General features: G+C 38.3%; 1 long non-coding RNA gene across 1 annotated transcript in view; it reads left to right on the forward strand.

The window, feature by feature from the left end:
* Positions 1–878: 878 nt before the first annotated feature.
* The window catches only part of LOC150066294 (uncharacterized), a 41,425-nt gene continuing 19,047 nt past the window's right edge, over positions 879–23,256 (forward strand). The window contains exons 1-2 of the long non-coding RNA XR_016532913.1: positions 879–947; positions 21,951–22,107. This is a non-coding gene — a long non-coding RNA (uncharacterized LOC150066294). The remainder of the gene's footprint in view (positions 948–21,950; positions 22,108–23,256) is intronic.

Genomic DNA, 23,256 nt, shown 5'->3' on the forward strand with positions numbered 1-23,256 from the left:
ACATAATTTCTATGCAGACAAGTGCAGGCTACTTGACAAAACCCAAAATGATTATAATAATAATTACCAGATTGTGGTAGCTTATCCTTGAAATCCTAGCTTCTCAGAAGTCTGGAGATCTGAGGATTAGAGTTCAAAGCCAACTCAGGCAGAAAAGTTCGTGAGGCTCTTATCTCCATTCAACCTGCAAAAAAGCCAAAAGGGAGGCATGGCTCAAGGAGCGCTGTCCTTGAGGTGAAAAGTCAAGCAACCGTGTTCAAACCCTGAGTTCTAGCCACTCTTCTAGCTCCAAAAAGAAAGAAAGAAAGAAAGAAAGAAAGAAAGAAAGAAAGAAAGAAAGAAAGAAAGAAAGAGAGAGAGAGAGAGTGGGGGGGGAGGGAGAGAGGAAGGAAGGAAGGAAGGGAGGAAGGAAGGAAGGAAGGAAGGAAGGAAGGAAGGAAGGAAGGAAGGAAAGAAAAGAAAGAAAGACAATTGGTTGGCGGTTGGCATTTAGTTAACAAGTGAGAATACAGGACCATTTGAAATCCATCAATTGTCTGTCCTCTTTGAGCCTGTTAAGGGAAACAACAAGAACAACAACAACAAAACAAACCTCTGCAGCATGATGGATAGATTCAGATTTTATTCCCAACCCTTGCCTTCTTCTGAACTTTAAAATTCTTATCAGCGCAGAGAGTATGACACACTCTACAGTGGATGGTAACAGGGTTTAGTTTTCTGTGCATGCTAAATGATACAGCAGCTCTCTTCTCAGCTGTTGCTTGGCTGTCTCCTGGAGTATTTGTTTTCTGTTGCTTAGCAACACTGCTGTTTCTCCCGTTCTCCTTCCTCTACCTTCCCCCCTTCCCCCCCTTCCCCCCCCCCCCCCCCCCCCGCGGGTTTGTTGACTAGCCTGAGCTGGAGATTGACCTGAATCAAAACACATCTTTGAACCACCATAAAAAAGGGTACTCTTTATTTTGGGTTCTTTATTTGGTTCCAGATCTAGCACATGTCTCTTACTAGTAATGAGAGGAAAATACAAATAAGTCATCTCCTTTCATTTGTTTTTCTTGCTGGTACAGGGGATTGAACTTAGGGCCTGGATGCTGTCCTTTAGTTGTAGGTTGGTGACCTACTACTTGAGCTATACCTTTACTACTGGCTTTTTGCTAATTACTTGCAGATATGAGTCTTACCAGCTGGCCTTCCTGAGTTGGCTTTGAATCACGATTGTCAAATCTCAGTTTCTGAAGTGACTAGGATTCCAGATGTGAGCCACTGGTGTTTGGCTTTCTTTCATTTTTAATGATATATTTTATTGTATTGACATGGGCTATTTTTCCCAGTTTAACATGCAAACATGCACATTTTACATGAAAAATGATTTGCATGAGAAGGTGATCATTAGATATGGAAACAGTTTTTTTTTGAGAAATCCTCTCATTACAACCAGAATATTGTAGAAGATTATAAGGAGCTAGGTGCAGGTGACTCATATTTATAATCCTCAGGAGTCTGAGATCTACGAATTTCTGTTCAAAACCAGCCTATGTTGGAAAGTCCATGAGGCTCTTATCTTTAGTTACACACATGCACACACACACACACACACACAAACACACCACAAGCTGGAATTGAAGTGTGGCTCAAGTAGAGCCTCAAGCAGCAAAAGTTCAAGATCAGCACCCAGGCCTTGAGTTCAAGCCCCAGGACTGGCATATGTGCATGCTACACAGATACACACACACACACACACACACACACACACACACACACACACACAGGATTTACATACAAATGGTGATGTATTATATAAATAGAAGCAGTTTAACTTGATTGGAGAAATCCTCTCACTACCATCAAAATACTAAGGAAGAGCCTCTTAAAAGATCCCAAGGCTTTGAGCTCACAAGCCTGAACAATTGAATAGACTAACTACTTAAGTGCCTTGAGGATCATAACAAGTCAGAAAGACGTGTTGCTATGTATTCTGCTGCATTCTCTGTGGACTTCTCTTCCAACAACAGGGTTGGTTCCTTGCTGGCTTGCCCTCTATTCAAGATGCTAAAAATATCGGATAATCACCTTCCTTGCTCTCGCTACGCCAGGATTGGACAATGTGACTCAGTCCTGGTCACAGGGATCTGAGAGGGAGGTCTGACTTAGCCTGCGGAAGAGAAGTGCTTAAATTAAAAAAACAAAACAAAACACAGCTCAGAGCAGGTAGCTCACACCTGGAAACGTAACAACTCCGGAGGTTGAAATCAGAGGATCATGGTTTAAAGCCAGCACAGGCAGGAAAGTCTGTGAGACTCAAAACACCAAAAAAAAAAAAAAAAAAAAAAAAGACAGGAAGTGGAGCTGTGGCTTAAATGGTAGAGTGCTTGCCTTAAGTGAAAGAAGCTCAGGGACATGCCCAGACCTGGAGTTTAAGCCCCAGGGCTGACACAACACATGCACACGCGCGTGCACACACACACACACACACACACACACGAGGAGAAAATGTTCTCTACCCCTGAACATAGTCAGTCACTCCACGCTCTGCCAGAGAGTGTGGAAACTATCTTGCAGCATTCATGTGATGATTGAAAAATAAAATACCTAAGAGACTTAAAGTCAGAGGCTCAGCCAAGAGCAGGATCTGAAAAGTGGACACGTTGTTCCCCATCCGGACAGGACTGCAGCATGGGAGGAGAGCAGGAGAAGGACAAAAGCCCTGGACATGGTTTTCTGGGATTGCTTGGATATGATTCTTGTGTTTTCATTTCTGTTTGTTGCCGATCTGCTCGAGGGCACTTGTAAAATCACAGCAGAGGGCCTTCAAGAGCGGGTCTTAGAATATGGCAGGCTATCTCTGAGTGGAGACCTGGAGTGGAGGCTGGGGGTGGGGTGGAGGGAAAGGAAGAAGAAGGGAGAAACCATATTGTTACAGTATTTTACCTTATCTGATATATTGTATATATGTTTATTTGGTTATTTGAAATAGGATAGGGAAGTGGGAAAACAAGATGAGGGGTGGGGTAGGGGGAGGGAAATGGGGACCAAGACATGAGAAAGGGTATCAATGTGTGTGAAGTAATACACCCTCTATCTGATGAATATAATGTAACCCTTCTATTAATTACAATAAAAATATATGAAAAAAAAGAAAAAGGGAGAAACCCACAGAGGGAGAAAACAGAAGACAGAAAGAGAGGAGAGAAAGGAACAGTGAAGACAAGAGGAACTGAGAGGGTCTCTCATGTTTTAACCCTTTCAGTGGATTAAATCCACTTCATAGACATGAAACTGTAAGACAGTTAGATAAAAAGCACAGTGGAAAGGCTCTATGACATTGGGGTAGGTACTAATTTTTATTTATATATAATCCTTAAGGCACAGGGGACAAATGCAAAAACAGATAAGCTTACCCAAACTACAATGCTTCTGCCTGCTGGAAGCTGTGGCTCACCCCTGTAATCCTAAATAATTGGGAGATCATGGTTCTAAGCCAGCCTCAGAGCTTATCTCCCTTTTGGGCTCCACTTTTCTCTTCATTCTGCTTGAACCTGTGCATGGAGGTGTCTCTAGAGGACTTAGCGGTACCATTGCTTGGAACAAAGGACTCAAATACCATTCTAGGTCTCTAATCTCATATTTCTTGAATTTATATGTAGGCTCAAACTGTTCTTAAAGTCTTATTTCAGTTTCAGGTAAATTATTCTTTCACTTCCACAAAGCTTCTGTTACCAGTGTCACATTGTTCTTGTTCTTATTTATTAACTTATTTGTTTTGTGCCAATCTTGGGGCTTTAACTCAGGGCCTGGGTGCTGTCCCTGAGTATTTGTGCTTTAGGCTGGTGCTCTACCACTTGAGCCACAGCTCTTATTCTGGCTTTTTTGGTGATTATTTGGAAAGAGGAATCTCAGAGACATTCCGGCTCAAGCTTGCTTCAAACTGTGATCAAATCTCAGCCTCATCAGTAGCTAGGGTTACAGGTGTGAGCCATCCATGTTCACTTTTTAATTCTCACAGGATACTATTTTCTTTCAACTATGTCATTCAACAGATATTTTGACTCTTTTCTCCTCTTAGAGTAATATCAGATTTATTCCTGTATTTCTGACTCAATAATTGAGAGTGTTGCTGTATACATATATACATCTGTATGTATATATATAGAGAGAGGCAAAACCTCCTAAGTCACATACATTCTCCAAATTTATGTTATTCTCTACAAAAACTATAAAAGTGTATAACATGATTTCTACCAAGATATAGGTGCAATATTTTCTACAATTTTTACATTTTATATAACTTTATAATATTTATATCTTTGTAGACAAAATAAATATTTTTGTAGAAACATACATGTTTTTCTACAAAAATATACATAAGCAAAAGCATTATCTACATTGGAATTGCTTATAGAATAGTCTTGAGTTCTTATTTTATCTTTAACATGCAGAATGTAGAATGAGGAAAAAAGAATATTCATATATTGGCTTTAAGGAGATAGGAGGGGAGAAGGGGAGGAGAAGGAAGAAGTGAAGAGGAAGGGAGAGGAGGCAGAAGGAGATGCACTCTGAAGCAGACCCAATGAGATTAATTAGTCTTGCTCCTAGAGGTAGAAAAGCCCTTTGGAGTGATCAGGGCCGAGCTGCCATGACCAGGCCCATGGCTGAGGAAGCCTATTTTCCAGTGGGAATTCTCTTACTATTCTTTGACCAAGATCAGGACTCAAACGTGGTATCTGACCTGTTAGGCTCTTTGGCAGGCACCTTACTATTCTTTGAAATGCAGGGCATCTTGTGGAGTTTAGCACCCTTCTGTCTCAGCATTCAGAGACCAACAGATATTTTAACAGTGCTAGTGAGAAAAAAATGAAAACAGGAAAACTAGGTTATTTGCACAGACCAGGCTCCAAATGAAGTTGTTAAATGACCAACGAACAGAGTTAAGTAAACATAATTAATACAATTGCTATTAATGGCAATATAGTTTAAAATATGGGCTAAAAATACCTTGTCAAAGGCAGTAATGCTTGGAGACAGGCAATTGTTAATGATATACCTCTGGAGAGTTTTCCTTCTTATACCTAATTTAACGATAAATCATCACAGGTACATGAAGCAGAATCTAGCTACCTTTGTGTTTGCTAAGAACTTTATAAAATACCAAAGCTCCAATCAAACAGATTTTCGACTTAGGCCCATTTTTTTGTTGTTATAAAAATAAAAGTATCAGAGAAATGTACATATCCCCCTTCTGGAGATATATGTTTCTGTTTCTCATGGGTTAGTACCTAAGTTTTGAACTGTTAGGTTGTGTGATAGCTATTTAATTTTCCAATATTCAATTTATTCTTAAATATCACCTATTCCTGCTATAAAATTTTCTTGTATGTAGAGAATGCATTTCTCTGATTTCAATTCTTCTAGATCTATTTTATGCCCTATCATATATTCCATTTTAGTAATACTTACCTTTTATAAACACACATAGGGATTGGATACATATATTAGATATTCACTCATAGTATGAATACATCCTATAATTAGAAATTTCTAAAATGTATCTCAAGGCTTACTTCAAGATCACATTGCATTATATAATATATACTCTTTCATTAATAGTTTATTATTTGTGTGTGTGTGTGTGTGTGTGTGTGTGTATGTGTATGTGTGTGTGTGTGTGTGTGTCTTAGTTGTGGGTTTACACTCAGGGTTTGAACTCTGTCCCTTAGGGATTTTTGCTCAAGGCTAGCACTCTACCACTTGAACCACACCTTTGCTTCTGGCATTTTAGTAAATTGTATTAATTGTACTAATCTCACAGATTCCAATGGGATTGCCTAGAGATTCATTTGAAATTGAATGGCAGCATACCTATAACTATAGTCCAGATGGTGTAGAGTCTGTTAGGGATCAATAAACATTTTCATGGAAATGTCTAATGACTTCACAGAAGGGATTTGAGTTGGGCACTATTCCTCCTGGGCATAGAAAAAACCCACCGGTATAAGCCTTGTGTGTTCCTCAGGTTTCCATCAATTTAACAAAGACCAGAGGTGATTAACCCACTTATACTTTTGACTCACAGAGGTTTCAATTTGGGATCAGTTGCCCCTCCTCCTTGCCAGGAACATCCCCAGTGACCTAAGGACCTCTCCAAGATTCTGCTTCTTTCCAAGCATGCTTCTAACACGTGGATGCTTGGAGGAAGCATTTAAGATCTCAACTGTAGCACCTAAGAACGCAAATGTCATTGTATTCAAGTTTCTACAGTGAGGCAGTTACTCCAGATAAATTCTCCCTAGAGAAGAAGGATCTATAAAGGACAGGAGGTGCTTGGCCTATCATTTTAATTGTGGGCTCTCACTATCTCTCATGAGGGCAGTGTAGTTGGAGAAAGGCTATGCCAAGGGAAAAAGCTACTCCTTTCGTCATAGATGTTTTTGCTTCTTTGTTTTGTTTTACAGTGGGGCATGTCCTGGGGTTAGAAATCTTGGCTGAGCACAGTCTGTGAGCTTTTTCTCAAGGCTAGCATTCCACTATAGCCACAGCTCCACTTCTGGCTTTTTTGGTGGTTAACTGGACACAAGAGTCTCATGGACTTCCTTCCTGGCTGACTTTAAACAGCGATCCTCAGATCTCAGCTTCCTGAGTAGCTTGAATTATAGGCATGAGCTGCCAACAGTTGGTTTTAGCTACCTAATTTTATATACTGTAATATATCAAGCTTTAAATTGCATTGTTCAAAGATTTTATATATTAATGGTTTTAAAATTCATCTTATTGATAAGTGAGATCAACATGTTGAATTTCCAGTAAGATAGTGGATTTGTCTCTATGTTTAATTATCATATTTGTCTACCTTATTTTACTCTGTGGATTTGGATTTTATTTCAACATATTTGCATATGTAGAAATGCCTATCTTTATCATTCTAAATAGGAATATTGAAATATACTTCCTTCCTTTCTTCCTTCCTTCCTTCCTTCCTTTGCTAGTCCTGGGGTTTTAACTCAGGGTCTGAGCACTGACCTTGAACTTTCTCAAGGCTAGAGCTCTACCACTTAAGCCATAGCACCAATTCTGGCTTTTTTCTATGCATGTGGTATAGAGGAATTGAACCCAGGTCTTTGCGCATGCTAGGCAAGCACTCTACCACTAGGCCAAACTCCTGGCCCTTGAAATTTAATTTTTAAGAAATATTATATTTCTATTCAGGTCGCTGCATTTAATCTAGCTCATTCCTACCAGCAAATACATTTTTGCAATCTGTGTGTATCTGTTTTCTAAAAATATAAGATAGTGCAATCTATAAATCTAATTTAAAGCTTAAAATTGGCCAGGCACTGATGGTTTGTGCTTGTTATCCTTGCTACTGAGGAGGCTGAGATCTGAAGATTATTGATGGAAGCCAGCCTGAGCAGAATAACCTCTGAGAACATTTTGGAAACAGTATGTCTGGATGGGCTGCAGTGTTTGTGTTGCTGTTGCTGGTGTTGTTAACAGGACTAGAAATCTGTCCTGGGGCCTCATGCATGCTAGGCCAATGCTAGAATGACACCCCTAGCCCAAAGCTACAGAGTTTTAAAAACATGAATGGAAACATAAAATACTGGTAAAGCCAGTGTTTTGAACACATACCATTTGTGCTTGACAGTTTTCAAACTATGCAGTATAGACAACTAGATAAATAATGACGCTCAATAATTACCTACATCAGTATACCTGATGCCATTTAGAGCTAACAGTCCATTTCTATTGCAGGTAAAGTATTAAGAGGTTGAGGAAGAGTGAAGAATAGGAAAGCAGAAAATTTATTGAAAGTTGGAAGTAGAGTGCATATTATCTGTATAGAAGAGTTCCAGACTGGTCAGATAATCAACTTCTTTTGGAGGGCAGTTATTATTATATGCTATTATTATATAATAGTCTATATACACACAAATATATATATATATATATATATATATATCATTATATGTGGACGCTCATCCATAGCTCCTCCCCCAGGGCTTTGTGGGATTGTCTGATGGCTTGTGCATGCACCACCTGGCTCTTTCCATTGGTTGAATGGGAACCCAGGGCATTATGGGAAAAAGAGGCACCATCTTGAGCAGGAATGCAAGGACTGAAAATGGGAACAAGATGTACCATTGCCATGTTATCTGCAATGTATTATTGTGAGACTCTCCAGAGCTGAGCTGTGAGATCTGAAAGAGATTGCCATCTCTAAGGAAACTCTCAGAATCTTGGAGATACCAAGCAGTCTAGGCAATGTGGAGGCTCAAGTTTCTACCTTAAATGGGAGCTGTTTAGGACAAGATGAGAGTCTGTGCTAAAGTTAGAATATTTATTGCTTCCCTTACTTCCTAACAGAAGGAAGTCAATTATCACTTGTATGCAAACTATGCCTCGTGTTAATGGTTGTAACCTTAGCCTTTGCAAATACCTACTGTCCCTTCTCCCTGTATTAAACTCACTAAAAAAAAAAAAGAGCTTGTTAACAGGATCTGAGAGTTGGCAAATTGCATTCCACTGGCACCCCAAATCTCAGTTCTTCAGCCTTGTCTCCCTTTGTTGTAATGTCCCCTGTTGAGAGAAACAGCGACATATTATAATCACCATTTTTATCCCTGTCTACCTAATAGTTCTTCCTTCTTGTCCTCAGGCAAGATGAATCAGAAGAATATTGTAATTTTTTTCCTTGTTCAACTTCTTTACTATCTTTTCTAAAAGTCCTTTGGAAAGAAATACATTCTGAATGTAATTTTCCCCTACTGGGAGGCATTGCACAGCCTGGAATTTTATATTCTATGAAGCAAAAGTATAAAATGCTTCTCTACAGACCAGCTTTGGTCTGGCTTTAATAGCTTAGAGAAGCATCAGAATCTAAGATTTTCTAAGTGAGTTCTGTGTTTAACAGGCGACTAATTCAGTTCCTAATGTCTACAACAATTTTGATAAATCGCCAGTAATCAGTGCTATGTGGAATTGTTGGTGCTAGCCAATGAGTGTTCTGGCAGTGACTCTGAAGAACTTTAGGTCATTAAGATGATAGATGGTATCATCCCCTCTGCCAAAATTGTATCACATAAAAGGTAGAAAGTTAAATAAGATTGACTAAAGAACATTCATAATTCACTTGAAATGTGCCGCTTGGGTCATGAAGATAAATTATATGTGTTGGTAAGTTCAGATAAGCCTGAAGATGCTGAAAGCAGAACTAGAAGGCAGCTGGGCTGTCAGAGCCAAGTCCCCCTTCCACAGATTTTCTGTATCCCTCACCATGGCTGTGAGTAATCCTAGAAATCTCATCACAAGAGTATTCATATATGTGGGCCACATCATGCTTATAGCCCTGGAAGATTTGCATGGGCTGCTTGGACCCCAAAGATGTATGCAAGAGCAGGCATCCAATCAGAGTGGCTAAAGAGATCTGGCAAGCTCACACAGGCTGGGTGGAGCTTCCGATTGATTCTGGAGACTGCTATGGCCAATGATCTTGAGAGCCATATAGCTCTCTGTCCTAGAGGCACCTTATTAACTCCTGCAAAACGCACCCCAGGTGCTGCCCTCTTTTGGGACCCCCCTCCTGTCTAGCAAGAGCTCTGATTACTTTATTGTTCAATAAATCTTGGCATTTTACTTTTTTCTCTTGTGTCTGTGTACTCATTCTTCAAGATCAGAGAGACACAGGGTCTGATCCATATGTTGCACATTTTTGGTACTCATACTATGATAATTTAATAATATTATGAAGCCAGATTGACATAAAATATATGGAAAAATGCTGCCACTACAGGCATCAGACAACATGCATTTTTTTTATTTTTTATTTTTTATTTTTGTGGATCATGGGGCTTGAACTTGACCTAGGCATTGTCTCTGAGCTCTTCAGCTCAAGGCTACCACCCTACCCTTGAGCCAGGCCCCACTTCCCATTTTTTCTAGAGGTTAATTGGAGATAAGAGTCTCAGGTCCTTTTGTGCCCAGGCTGGCTTTGAACCTTGATTCTCAGATCTAGCCTCCTGAGTAGCTAGGACTACAGGTGTGAGTCACTGTGCATGGCTACTATGTATTTATTAGCAAGCAAGGTAACACAATCTCTTCTTCAGTAAAGAGTCCATGCTGAGACCTAAACTTATGGGAAAGAAATAACAACATTGGAAGGATGCCATCATTCTAGTGTAATTATCATTGGACAGTCCTGTTAGTGCCTTGTTATCATCATCATCATAACTGTGACTAATGATGATGATGGTGTTTAGTCACCATTAATTTTGTGCTGAGATTCTCAACTAGACATATTAAGCATCCATCACTTACGTATTTATACAGTCAGATAGCTTAACATAAACCTGTACATATTTAAGTAATCTAGGTGAATTATAATCTTGGTGCAGTCTTTTTCTCACTGAGTGTGAATTCTTCTGAGTATGAATGGTTGATTATAAAAACATTTCCAGTTGCCACCTTGAGTGCTAAGCAATATGCAGCTTGTGTATATATACCTTTGTCGGGGGCAGTATTTGAACTCAAGCCTTTTACCTCTCATTTGGCTTTATTGCTCAAAGCTGTCTCTCTGCTACTTGAACCACATCTCCACTTCTGGCTTTTTGCTAGTTCACTGGGGATAGGACTCACAGATTTGTCTGCATGGGCGAGCTCTGAACCTCAGTCCTCAGGTGTCAACCTCCTAAATAACTAGTATTATAGGCATGAACCACTAGATCTAAACCTAAAGAAATATCTATTTCAAAACACAATGTGTCATGTTTTAGATAAAGAGGTTATAGATTTGTAACCTATGGCTTCCAATCTCAATCTTCTCACTTCAGCCTCCTGAATAGCTAGGATTATAGGTATGAGCCACTGGAGCCTAGCTACATTCCAGAGTTTATTAAACAAAATGAAAAACATCGAATGCAATAATAATTTCAAACACAAACACAATGGTTGTTTTCCATCAGTAATTCCTGTCTGACTTTAATTATGTTGTTTCACACAAACAGACAGAAACTCACTACAATAAAAAATGAGTCTGATAATACTTCAAGGATTAAAAATTATGAAATTTTAATAGGTATCCCAAATAATTTAAATCAGAACACAAATTAAGAGTCTGAACTGAGTCAATGATCCTCTCTCCCCAGTTTGTTTTTTATTAAAATGTTGGCACCTTTTATTTTTAGACTCCTCTTGCAACTATTTTAATCAGCCAACATTTTGATTGTAAACAGTTTGGTTCCTACAGTGAGGATCTATCACTCAAGATCACATGGGAAACTGACTGGAAAAATCATGTATTCTTACATAGAAGGCTGAATTGTCTCCAGAAAAACCAGAAGTCTCAGATTTATAAAATGGCTCTAAAACCTTACTTGCCATCTTTTTCCTTAAAACTCCATATCCTGAAGTCCTGCTGCAGTCATGTGACTGACATATAACTGGCTCCCATTACACTAAAAATAAAAACATTCTTCCAGAATCTTTAAAATTTTTTGTGTGTTCTGGTACTAGGGATTAAACTCACTTGAATTTTTTTAAATTTTGCACAAGACTGGCACTCTACCAATGAACCACACCTCCGTTTCAGGCTTTATTGTGGTTAATTGGAGATAAGTGTCTCATGAACTTTCTTGCCCAGACAGGTTTTAAACTGTGATCCTCAGATCTCAGTCTCCTGATCTAAATTTGAAACCAGTTTAAACAGAAAAATTGGCACTGCTCCATCTCCATTTAACCAGCAAAAGCCTGGCTGGAGTGTGGCCAAGAAGAAGCACACAAATAATCCGTGTAACCTCAAAAAAGTCAATAAGTAATTGTCTTTGCCTATATTGTTATTGATGCTTTTTGGCTCAGGGTCAGGGATTTCTTTGAATCCTTGTCATCTGCAAAGAGGGAAGTTTCACTTCCTCTTTCCCTATTTGGATCCCCTTTATGCTTGCTTCTTGCCTTATTGCTCTGGCTAGGAATTCTAATACTATGTTAAAGAGGAAATGGCTTTAGCTTTTTGCCAGTAAGTATAATACTAGCTGTGGGTTTGTCATGCACAGTCTTTATTATACTGAGGAATGTCCCATGCATTCCTAGTTTCTCCAGAGCTTTTAGCATAAAGGGGGTGTTGGGTCCAGCACACATTTCCTCTCTGCATTCTTTCCATATTTTCTTTTCTTTATCTGAGTCTGTGACTCAAATATAGTACCTGACTTTTGCTCCTTCCAAGGCACTCTACCAACTGAACCACACTACCAACCTGGAACTCTAAAGATACAGAAATTATCTGGAAATTGTTGTTTGATCTCCTTTTATGATTAGCGAAATCATGTGATATTTCCATACGTGAATACAATGGACTTTGACCATGTTCACCTGCTGTGATTCTCTTCCTATCTTTCCCTTCTTTATTGTTTTTCAGTTTTAATGGATTCTCTATTATTTTGTTTTCCCACATGCATATTATGTAGTTTGATCATGTTTATCACCCTTCTGCTGGCCTTTCCCTCCATTCCCACTAAGTCCCTTCAGTAAATGTTATCCTTTATATTGATGTCATATTCATATAAAAATATGGCATACATTTTATAAGTATAATATAAATATATAATTTCAAATATATAATAAATGTATAAAGATATGCACATTTTATTATTATATGTATATATTTGGCCTAGATTCTGCATAGGAAAGAAAACAGGTTATTTCTTTTCCTAAGTCTGACTAATCTTATTTCTCAACATGATCATCTCTAGTTCATCCATTTTCCTGATGAAAGAAAAGGTGATTGCATCTTTCCTTGTGGTTGCATCATATCCCATAGTGCTTATGTAATATATATTCTTCATCCATTGCTTGGCTGTTGTGAATAGCATTTCAGTCTTATATGCCCATCTTCCCAGTAGAGGTATAACAGGATTGTATGGTAGTGTGTTATTGGCTTTTTAGGGAAGCTTTACACTGTAGTAATTTCATTAACTTCCATTCTACCTACAGTGGGAATTAGGCTTCCTCCCCAAACCCCCAGCAGCATTTGCTGGTTTGTTTTCTTATTTTTGCCAGTCCTGGGCTTGAACTCAGGGCCTGAGCACTGTCCTTGGACTTTTCTCAAGGCTAGAGCTCTACCACTTGAGCCACAGCACCATTCCCAGCATTTTTTCTATGTGTGTGGTACTGAGGAATCAAACCCAGGTCTTCGTGCATGCTAGGCAAGCACTCTACCACTAGGCCAAACTCCCGGCCCTGGTCGTTTTTCTCATGGAATCTCATTATAGTTTTAATTGTGTTTCCTTTATGGCTAGTAATGTCAAATATGTTTCATCTATTGACAAGTGATTTACCACTCTTCTTAAAACTGTCTGTTCAGTTCTTATTTGCCCATTTGTTAGTTGGATTATTGGTAGACTTAGTATTTAATTATTTGAGTCCTTAATATATCCATGATGTTAATTCTTTGTCAGATGAATAGATGGCAGGGAAAAAAATGTCTTTCATTCTGGCAGCTGTCTCTTCGTTCTGCTGATTGTTCCTTTGATCTACAGACGTGTTTTAATTTTAGGCAATCTCATTTGCCAGTTCTTGCTCTTATTTCCTAAGCAACTAGAGTTCTACAAAGAAAGCCATTCCTATAGGTAGATCTTAAAGAGCTTTAAAGAGTTTAAATTGTTCTGACCTCATATGAAGGTTTTTGATCAATTTTAAATTGATCTTTATGACAGGATCTACTTTCAATCTTCTAAATGTGGACATGCAGTTTTCCTAATACTAAAGAAATACTGTGTGTGTGTGTGTGTGTGTGTGTGTGTGTGTGTTTTATCTTGGTCCTAGAATAGATGGATGTAGCTGTGTGGGCTTATTTCTATGTCTTCTATTCTATTCCATTGGTCTGTGTGTCTGGTTTTGTGCCAGTACTATGCTGTTTTTGTGGGGGTTTTTTTCTTTTTTAATTTTTTTAATACTTTTTATTGTAATGAATAAAAGTGTTACATGATATTTGCCAGATAGAAGGTGCATTAATTCACATACATTGATACCCTTTCACATGTCTTGGTCCCCATTACCTTCCCCCCACCCCCCCATCTTGGTTTTCCCCCTTCTCTATCCAATTTCAAATAACCAAATACAAATATATCCAATATATCAAATAACAAAGTGAGATACTATAACAATATGAGATAACCAAGGAACAGCAAAGGAGATGAGAGATAACATAGTACATCAAGGACAACAATCATTTGTTATATGGCTTTTGTTTCAATATCCTGAAGGTCCTTTCAATTAGCTTCATACTATATGACCTTATGTATCAAGGTTTTGCTCTATTGCAAATCTCTGCTAGTTGAGGCCAAGGTTTCTACTGATTATGACAAATGAGGGAAACCATTGAGCCTAAGTTCCTTTGAGTCTGGCTTACTTCACTTAATATGATTTTTTCTAAGTCTTTCCATTTCCTAACAAATGGGGCGATGTCATTCTTTCTGACAGCAGCATAGAATTCCATTGTGTACAAATACCACATCTTGTTGATCCACTCATCAACTGAGGGACATCTGGGTTGGTTCCATATCTTTGATCACCATCACCATGCTGTTTTTGTTACAAAACCTTTGTAGTAATTTGAAGTCTAGTATTGTGATATCTCTAGCACTGCCCATTTTGCTCAGGATTGATCTTGCTATTTAAGGGCTTTTGTGCTTTTATATATATATCTTAGGAATAATTTTTCTATTGATGTGGCAAATGTCATTGGAATTTTTATGACAATTGCCTTGAATCTGTAGACAGCTTTTGGTACCATAGCCATTTCCATATTATATCCACTGGGAGGTTGTTCCATCTTCTAGTGTCTTTTCCTTTCTTTGTTTATCAATTTTTCATTGTATAAAGCCCTCACCTGTTTAGCTAAGTTTATTCCTAAGTATTGTTTTTGAGGCCACAAGGAATGCAGCTGTTTTCCTGATTTAATTCCCAACATACTTGTTAGTGGTATATGTAAAAGCGACTTTGTTTTGAAAGCTGTCTTTATTTCCTGCTACTGTGCTGAAAGTGTTTATCAAATTTAACAGATTTTTTTGCTGGAGTCTTTAGGGTCCTTTAAGTATGAATTCATGTCATCTGCAAGTCGAGATAATTTTTCTTCCTTTCCTATCTGTATGCCTTTTGTTTCTCTCTTTGCCTTGATGGTCTGGATAAGAAGATATTAAAAATAAAATTGTAGTGGACACCCTTGTTCTTGATTTTAGAATTTTCCTAGTTTCTTCCTTCCTCTTTCCTTCCTTCCTTCCTTCCTTCCTTCCTTCCTTCCTTCCTTCCTTCCTCCCTTCCTTCCTTCCTGCCTGCCTTTCTGTCTGTCTTCTTTCCTTCCTTTTATTGAAAATGAATTTTTAATATTTTATTTATGTATTAATTTTTATTATTCTCAAGTAGTTGTACCAGTAAGTTTCTACTCAACGTGCCAGATTTATAAACATACTGCATCTCAATCAATGTCACCCCATCATCATTTCCTCACACATCCCCTTCACTTACCTGCTTCCGTGGAGAATCATTTTGTTTGTAAAGTCTCAGTTTTATGAATATACCCTATACATTAGTCAAATTAAAGCTTAGTGCTAATGGCTTACCCCTGTAATCCTGCTTTCTCAGGAGGCTGAGATCTGAGGTTCCTGGGTTTGAAACCAACCCAGGCAGGAAAGTCCATGAGACTCCTCTCCAATTAAGCAATAAAAAACTAGAAAGTGGAGCTTTGGCTTAAGTGATAGAGCACTCACCTTGAGTAAGAAAGCTCAGGGGTATTACCCAGGCCCCGAGTTCAAGTCCCAGGATTAGCACAAATGTGCATTAGTACAATTAACATCTCAGTCAAAGGTCTGTTTTTAGTCTTATACTGACTGATAGTGTTATGGTCAGATCTTTAGTTTGACACAAAGCATTAGCTTTATAAACTTGTAACTGTGCAAGTACCCTGTTCTCTCTTTGTCTCTGTCTCTTATGAATCCTTCCTATTTTAAGCCAGAGCCATTAGGACCAACCTTGAATATATATCCTATGGATTAAGCAATTTAAGGCAATTATCGACAGGGCTGGGGGGGTGGAGGGTGGAGGGATTGGGAGTGAGGAGGAGATGACAGGGTGGGGGGAGCTTTCATTCCAGGTCAGTCCCCACATGGTTGCTTTGAAAGTTCATGGGAATTAGCATTCAGTGATATTTGTGTCAGCTGTGACTGCCCATGGCATCATTACAGGGGACTGGTATGCAAATGGCTCTGCATAGCTTCATTAAATGCCATGTTGTCCTCTAATGGAAGTGACATTTCATTACTTTACAGACATCAAATGTATCCTGGCACTTTTTGCCAGTTCTACTTTAGGCATACTGATATTTGTGGCCTATGTGATAACTCCAAAAAGAAAGGTTCTCTAGAATTAAGATGATTGATAGGGACATAGAAGTTACCAGATACATTTATCAAGCCCAATAAAAACGAGCCATGAATAAAGTGTGTAATTATCAGTGACCTTATCTGTGCTACTGATCGAGCTAGGGACACATCACCCTGGCATCTGGAACTACATATCCTGTCTTCCATTAATTATGCCAATGGTCTAGCAAGTGAGTAGTCTTTCATGCAATGTTTTTGGACTTTCTTTGGTACTTTTCAAAAATCTCCTCTGCAATCCAGTGGCACTGACCAAAGTTAAAAAAATGCCAATCACTCGGTTATAAGTGAAAATTTAAGTAGAATATCTCCATGCCAATCTAGCAAGCAGAGAAGAAACGAGGTAGAAGATAGGATTCCCATGCTCAACCCACATTCAGCACAAAGTCTAGTGTACAATTTCATTTCCCTTTACTTCCTAAAATGAAATGAAGGAACTAGACTAATTTATTTAAAATGAAAATGAAGCACTTTGGTGATTTTTTAAAATTATTACTCTTAAGGCCACAGAGCTGTGTAAAGCAATCCTTCAAGCCTTTTATCTTCACAGGGTTCATGTATGAAATTGCTTATTTGAATAATTTATCTCCTGGTTTATTGCCACTTGCATTGCATATTTCGCTTATTTATACTATGACTTGACCTTTCCAGGCAGTCAATATCAAAATTTATCTTTGAACTTTGGAGATGTTTATATAAATGGTATTTTTAAAGTTTTGTTGGTGGTGGTGGTGAGGCTGGAACCTAAGGCCTGGACATTGCCCCAGAACATTTGTTATCCAAAGCTAGTGCTCTACCACTTGAAGTCATAGTACCACTTTCATTTTCTAGTGGCTGATGAGAACTAAGAGTCTCATGGGGACTTCCCTTCACTGGATTGGCTTTGAACCGTGATCCTCGGATCTGAGCCATTAGCGCTCAGCTAGAAATATTATCTGTAACGTTGCTTCCCAGCCCAGGACTGGTGGCTCAGAGCTGTGATTCTAGTTACTCAGGAGGCTGAGATCTGAGGATCTTCATTCAAAATTAGCCTGAATTGCAATATCTGAGAGGTTTTTATCATAGACAACTGGGAGTACAAAGAGAAAATTCTATGAGTGATGTAATAATCATTCATTCATCATAATGAATGAGAAAAATTCCTCTCACTATAGAATGAGCTCTTCTCCCTAGTTATTTCAAAGACCTTTCTTTGCACACTGCATTTTTACAGCCCCCACACACATGTATAAAAGGTTAACTCCTGTCTCTGCAACCGGGTTTGCACTTTTCTCCTTTGTTAATTAGACACTCTCCTCTGCAGATTAGAGGTTGCTTGACTGTTATTAAGCCCATGAATTTGCAACTAATAGGCTGATATGTCATGACTTCTTTTTCATTAAATAAATATATACTAAGCACTTATTTTAAAATTGTCAAAAGTCAGGAAATCTCAGACCAAAAGGAACCAAATAGGTAAAAATGTAATGTGTTTTATTTTTCTGTCGATAGAAAATGTCAGCCTGGTGTCAGTAGCTCACACCTATAATCCTAGCTACACAGGGGGCTGAGATCTGAGGATCACGGTTCAAAACCAGCCTGGGCCTTAAAGACTGTGAGACTCTTATCTTTAATGAATCACCAGTGCTCAGGTCATGATTCTTAACCCCAGGACTCCCCTAGTTTAGACTTTCTCCAACTACACTGTGTCCTCATGAAAGACAAATAGTGAGAGCCCTCAACTACAACTGCAGGCACAGCACTGCCTGTCCCTTATAGATCCTTCTTTTCCTCTCTCATGTGGATATATTGAAGTCACAGTAAAGAAGAGTCAATAAAGAAATGAAGTGCCAGCTGCAGGAGGCCAAAGCTCAGACCATCTCTTCCTCCTCTTCTTATTCTAGGGAGAATTTACCTGGTGCACGTCCTGGCCTCTCAGGAGTAACTGCCTCACTGTAGAAACTTGAATACAATGAGATTTACATTCTTAGGTGCTACAGTTGGGATCTTAAATGCTTCCTCCAAGCATCCACGTGTTAGAAGCATGCTTGGAAAGAAGCAGAATCTTGAAGAGGCTGGGTCTTTGGAGAGTTCTTTAGGTCACTGGGAGTGTTCCTGGCAAGGAGGAGGGGCAGCTGGTAGGGAATTGAAACCTCTATGAGACAAAAGTATAAGTGTGTTAAGTAAACAAATAAACGTATATACAGTATACCAGGTAACAAAGTCAGATACAGTAACAGCATAATTTGAAAGAGGGAAGGGGAGGGGAGAAAGCAAGATGATTGGGAGGGGGTGCAGGGAGGGAAACGGGACAAAAACATGAGAAGGAGTATCAGTGTGCAAGAAGTAATGCACCTAACACCTGACCAATGTAACTCTAACCCCTCTATACATTATGCCAACAATAAAAATTTTTAAAAGTGGTTTAATTTTCTCTGGCCTTTGTTAAACTGATGGCAACCCTAGGAACCTACAAGGCTTATACTGTTGGGCTTCTTTCTAGGCAAAAGTATGCAGGAGGAATAGTGCCCAACTCAAATCCCTCCTGTGAAATCATTAGACATTTCCATGAAAATGTGTATTGGTCCCTAACAGACTCTCCATCCTCTGGACTGTGGATGTAAATATCGCCAGCAATTCAAGTTCAAATGAATCACCATGCAATCCCATTGGAATCTCTGGGATTAATCTGTTCCCATTCTGTTTCCTTTTGGAGAAGAAATGCAGTAAGCCTAAAAATAATTTACAACCTAATTTCAGTGAGTATTTTACATGCAAATGTAAACAAGATGCTGCTTTGAGAACTTAACCAGTAAGACATCATTTTATTAAGATTTATTTTATTGAGATTCCTGGATCACAGTTGGCACTCTACCACTTACGTCATATCTGCAGCCTGATATTTTGCTTGTTACTTGGAAACAGAGTCTGGACTTTTCTGCCTGAGCTGGCTTTGAACCAGATCTGCCAGCTCTCATGCTCCCGAATAGCTAGGATTCCTGTAAGCATGAAAAATATAACTATATGTTTTAAGTATTAACACATACAATACATTAAGAAAATAAAACCAATTCTTTATGGACTCATGAACCTTCTGACTATTAGAATTAAATACTAATAGCCAATTATGGAAGATTAATTTTAGTAGGAATTGTGGAGCACCATATTCTTTCTGGGTTATGTCAAGTCTGTGGTCAGGCTGAAGTCTGGCTATAACATTCGGAAACTTAAGACAAGAAGGGATGCAAGAAAATATGCTAAGATTTTTCAGTTTGTTGGAGAAATAGTTTCCATTGGCTAGTCTTTTATCTCCTAATTTTTCAGAGTTAAGAAAATTCCCTGTGTTATTTCAGCAGAGCCCTGATTACATCCTGTAAGGTTTTATAGAATTAGAAGCTTTATTGATGACTGAAGACAGAAAAAAGTTCACTATTATCTGTTCATTGGTTTACTCTGGAGAATCTATCCCTTAAAAATTAATAACAACTATGATATAGATGGAAAAATAATAGGAGTAAGTTGACAAATATTATCTACTGTCTTTTTCTGGAGAAATTTGTGAAGAGAACTCCCTCCCCATTGGTTATGAATTGCACTGGAAGTATATTGAGGCAAGTTTCAGTTATTGACCTGAGTTGAGAAGAGTCTCAATTAGGTTCTAAAAATCAAGCCATTATAGAGTCAAGGAAAGTGTTTTATACTTATACACACTGGAAGAGAGGGAAGAGAACTAATTGGAGCTAAACCAAAGTATAATGCTCTTTTTCTGGGGTCTTTTCAGTTGCCTCTCTGTGAATCTTTAACTTCTTCACTGATATAGACAAAGCTCAAATTGATTGAGCATCAGCTTCTCATTAATAAAATGAATTTTATAAAATAATACACATAGCTAGCTAACAGACTGTATGTCTCAATTTGAGACATATTAAGAATAATAAAATTAAAATTGTGGTGCCCACACTACTTCAAATAACAGAATATAGATATTTTCTTCAAACTGATTGGTATTACCCAGTCAAGACCTATCTTTCAACTCTGTAAAGTTACTTGTGGCTGAGCATAATGGCTCATGCCTGTAATCCTAGCTACTCAGGAGGCTGAGATCTGAGAATCTCAGTTGGAAGCCAGCTCAGGCAGGAAAGTCTTGGACACTCTTATCTCCAAGGAATCACCAAAGTCCTAGAAGTGTAGCATTGGCTAAAGTAAAGTGATACAGCACTAAATTTAAGCAAAACAGCTCAAGGACAGTACCCAGGCTCTCAGTTCAAGCCCCAGAACCAGCACACAAACAAAAAACAAACAAAAAAGTTACATTATTGGGTCCCCTGTCTCCCTTTTTATTACTATGCTTCAACTGTCCTGCCCACCTCCTACAATCTATTATTACATTGTAAATATCTTATATTTTTTTCCATGAAGCAAGGACTTGGATTAGAGCCTCATAAGATAATATCATTCTTAGTAATAATGCAGTTTACATGAGTATGAAAATAATTCTACAACTTTTGTTTTGCCTGCAAGCCTGATTTAAATTTGATTCAGCTCCAACTGGTTAATGGTTGGGGAAAAAACTAGATATTGAGTACAAGTTGAATTGCTATTTCCGTAGCAATTGAAAAAATTTGATTGAAGAACAATGGCTTGCAAAGTGAGCCTGCTTGAATCTAAGGAAGAGGTGAAGGGGCTCTAATTAGCAGAACACTGATAGAATTGATGAGGAAAGGGTCATTAGAATCAGAAGCAGTGCTGGGCTCAGTGTCCAGGCCTCCATCCATCAGAAGTTGCCATTGGCCAGTTAACTGTGAAATAGCAAAAGGAAAAAAGAAGGGAATACTGTTTAGCACTCTAAGAGAGTCATAAAAATAAGGTCATTTGTATAAATATGTTAGTGATATTTGCATGTTAATTAATACTAACCAACATAGTTGATACAGAAAGTTATACATACATAATATATAAATTATATGAATGAGTTACTGTCATTCATTAAGACAGTGATTTACATATGAATTTATATAAATTTATACCATAAATTTATATACATGTAAATACGAATATGACTTCATATAAATTAGTATGTCAATATTAACATTAATACATATATTAATTATTGTGATATTAATAAAATATATGTATTGCAGAAACGTGTACACATAGGTATATATTTTGTTTTCTATTCACAAGTATACTTGCATGTATTATATGTAAATATTAATACATCAATTTGTATAAACTAATAGGTCAATGCTAATTAATATAAATATATCTGTAATGTATTAATGATTGCATATGTGAATATATTTATATGCAGAAGTGTATATTTACATATGCACATATACATATGAATACGTATATATAAATGTATGTATGCATAGTTACATGTACATAGATATACACAATATATTGTATATATTATATATGCATGTATATTTGTGTGTATGTGTGAATGTATGTGGAATGCTACGGTTTCCTCTCAAAGAAAATTAGCAAGAGCAGAGAGAGTCCATCGCATGGTACTTCATGAACTTCCTCACATTTCTGCCTGGTTCATCGCAGGGGGACCCATGCAATGGATTATGGTGCAGCTGGGCCTGGCAACCCATGAGATGTGGACGTGGCCCCCCGGCCATCCCACACCCCACCCAGGTCCGTGTACACAGCGGCTGCATCCTGCTGAGAGCTGGAAGGGAACGCTTCTGGTGGATGACAGCAGGTGATTTTGTACATGCCAGCCTGCAAGCTGTTCACCTCAATGCTTGGCAAAGGGCCGATTGGCAGTAACGACTTAGCCTACGGTGTGCCTTCCCTCTAACTGCGCGAGGACAATCCAGAGTCCAAGACCCTAGACTGGTAGTAGTTGTTCCATTGTTCAAGTTGACTGCAATATCTAGTTTCTTCTTTGGCCTGCAGGGGCGAAAAAGCTTTCTCCTCTCCACAAGTTCCCAATGTGCACAGAGATAGCAGACAGCCTTCCCTGATGAAGTATGGCTTAATAACAGGATGGAAGTTTTCCTGGCCTGTTTGAAAAAAGAGAAGATTTGGCTATGTGACTTCAATAAAAAATCTGTTACTGTATTTTTTACACTCAATTCTTAATATCAACATATAAGCATAATCCTTGGATGGTATTATGTGAGAGATTATTTTCGCATGTCCTATTTACTCGAAGCAGAAGGGAGACTCTAAGCACTTACGTGTGATTAGAGATGCACTAGACAGTCACATTTTCATTTGAGCACGAAATAATTTTGAAGAACTTAAAAGCACTGGGAACTACAAATGACATACATGATTAAAAATTAAAAACTGCATAATTTATAAGGCAGGCAGGTCTGGTTTTGAATGACAAGAATGTTTCTCCCCAAGCAAGTCAAATATGGAATTCCATAACAGTGCAAGTATCATGTTAAATCCAAACAATTGGCAACCAAATAGCTTATGCAAATAAGCTATAAATAAGATCTTTAGGATCATAATTGCCATTTTCCATTTGTAAAATTGTAATTGTTCAGGTGTATTCTCATTACTGTGGACTCCGCTCACACACATGTATAATACATATGTGTATGTGCATAATATGAAGATTATATATCTATATTTCTAGTGCAACAAACCGAATATCAGGGAACTGACACTCGAAATGTGTATGAGGCAAGTCAAAGGGAGGGGAGTAAACGGGTGACGACAAAAAGGAGGGAAGAATGCAGTCACAATATTCAATGAATATCTTATGAAAGTAAGTAAGAAAATAGAGGGAAGAGGCTGGTTGAAGGGGAGTGGGGGAGTATGATATAGGGCAGACATCAATCCAGATGCATTGTTCTTGCAAACTGATGTGTCAATGGTAGCCCCTTTATACAGC

This window comes from Megascapheus bottae, chromosome 2 (genome assembly GCF_031878675.1).
Source record: "Megascapheus bottae isolate mThoBot1 chromosome 2, mThoBot2.hap1, whole genome shotgun sequence".
Lineage (NCBI taxonomy): Eukaryota > Metazoa > Chordata > Mammalia > Rodentia > Geomyidae > Megascapheus > Megascapheus bottae.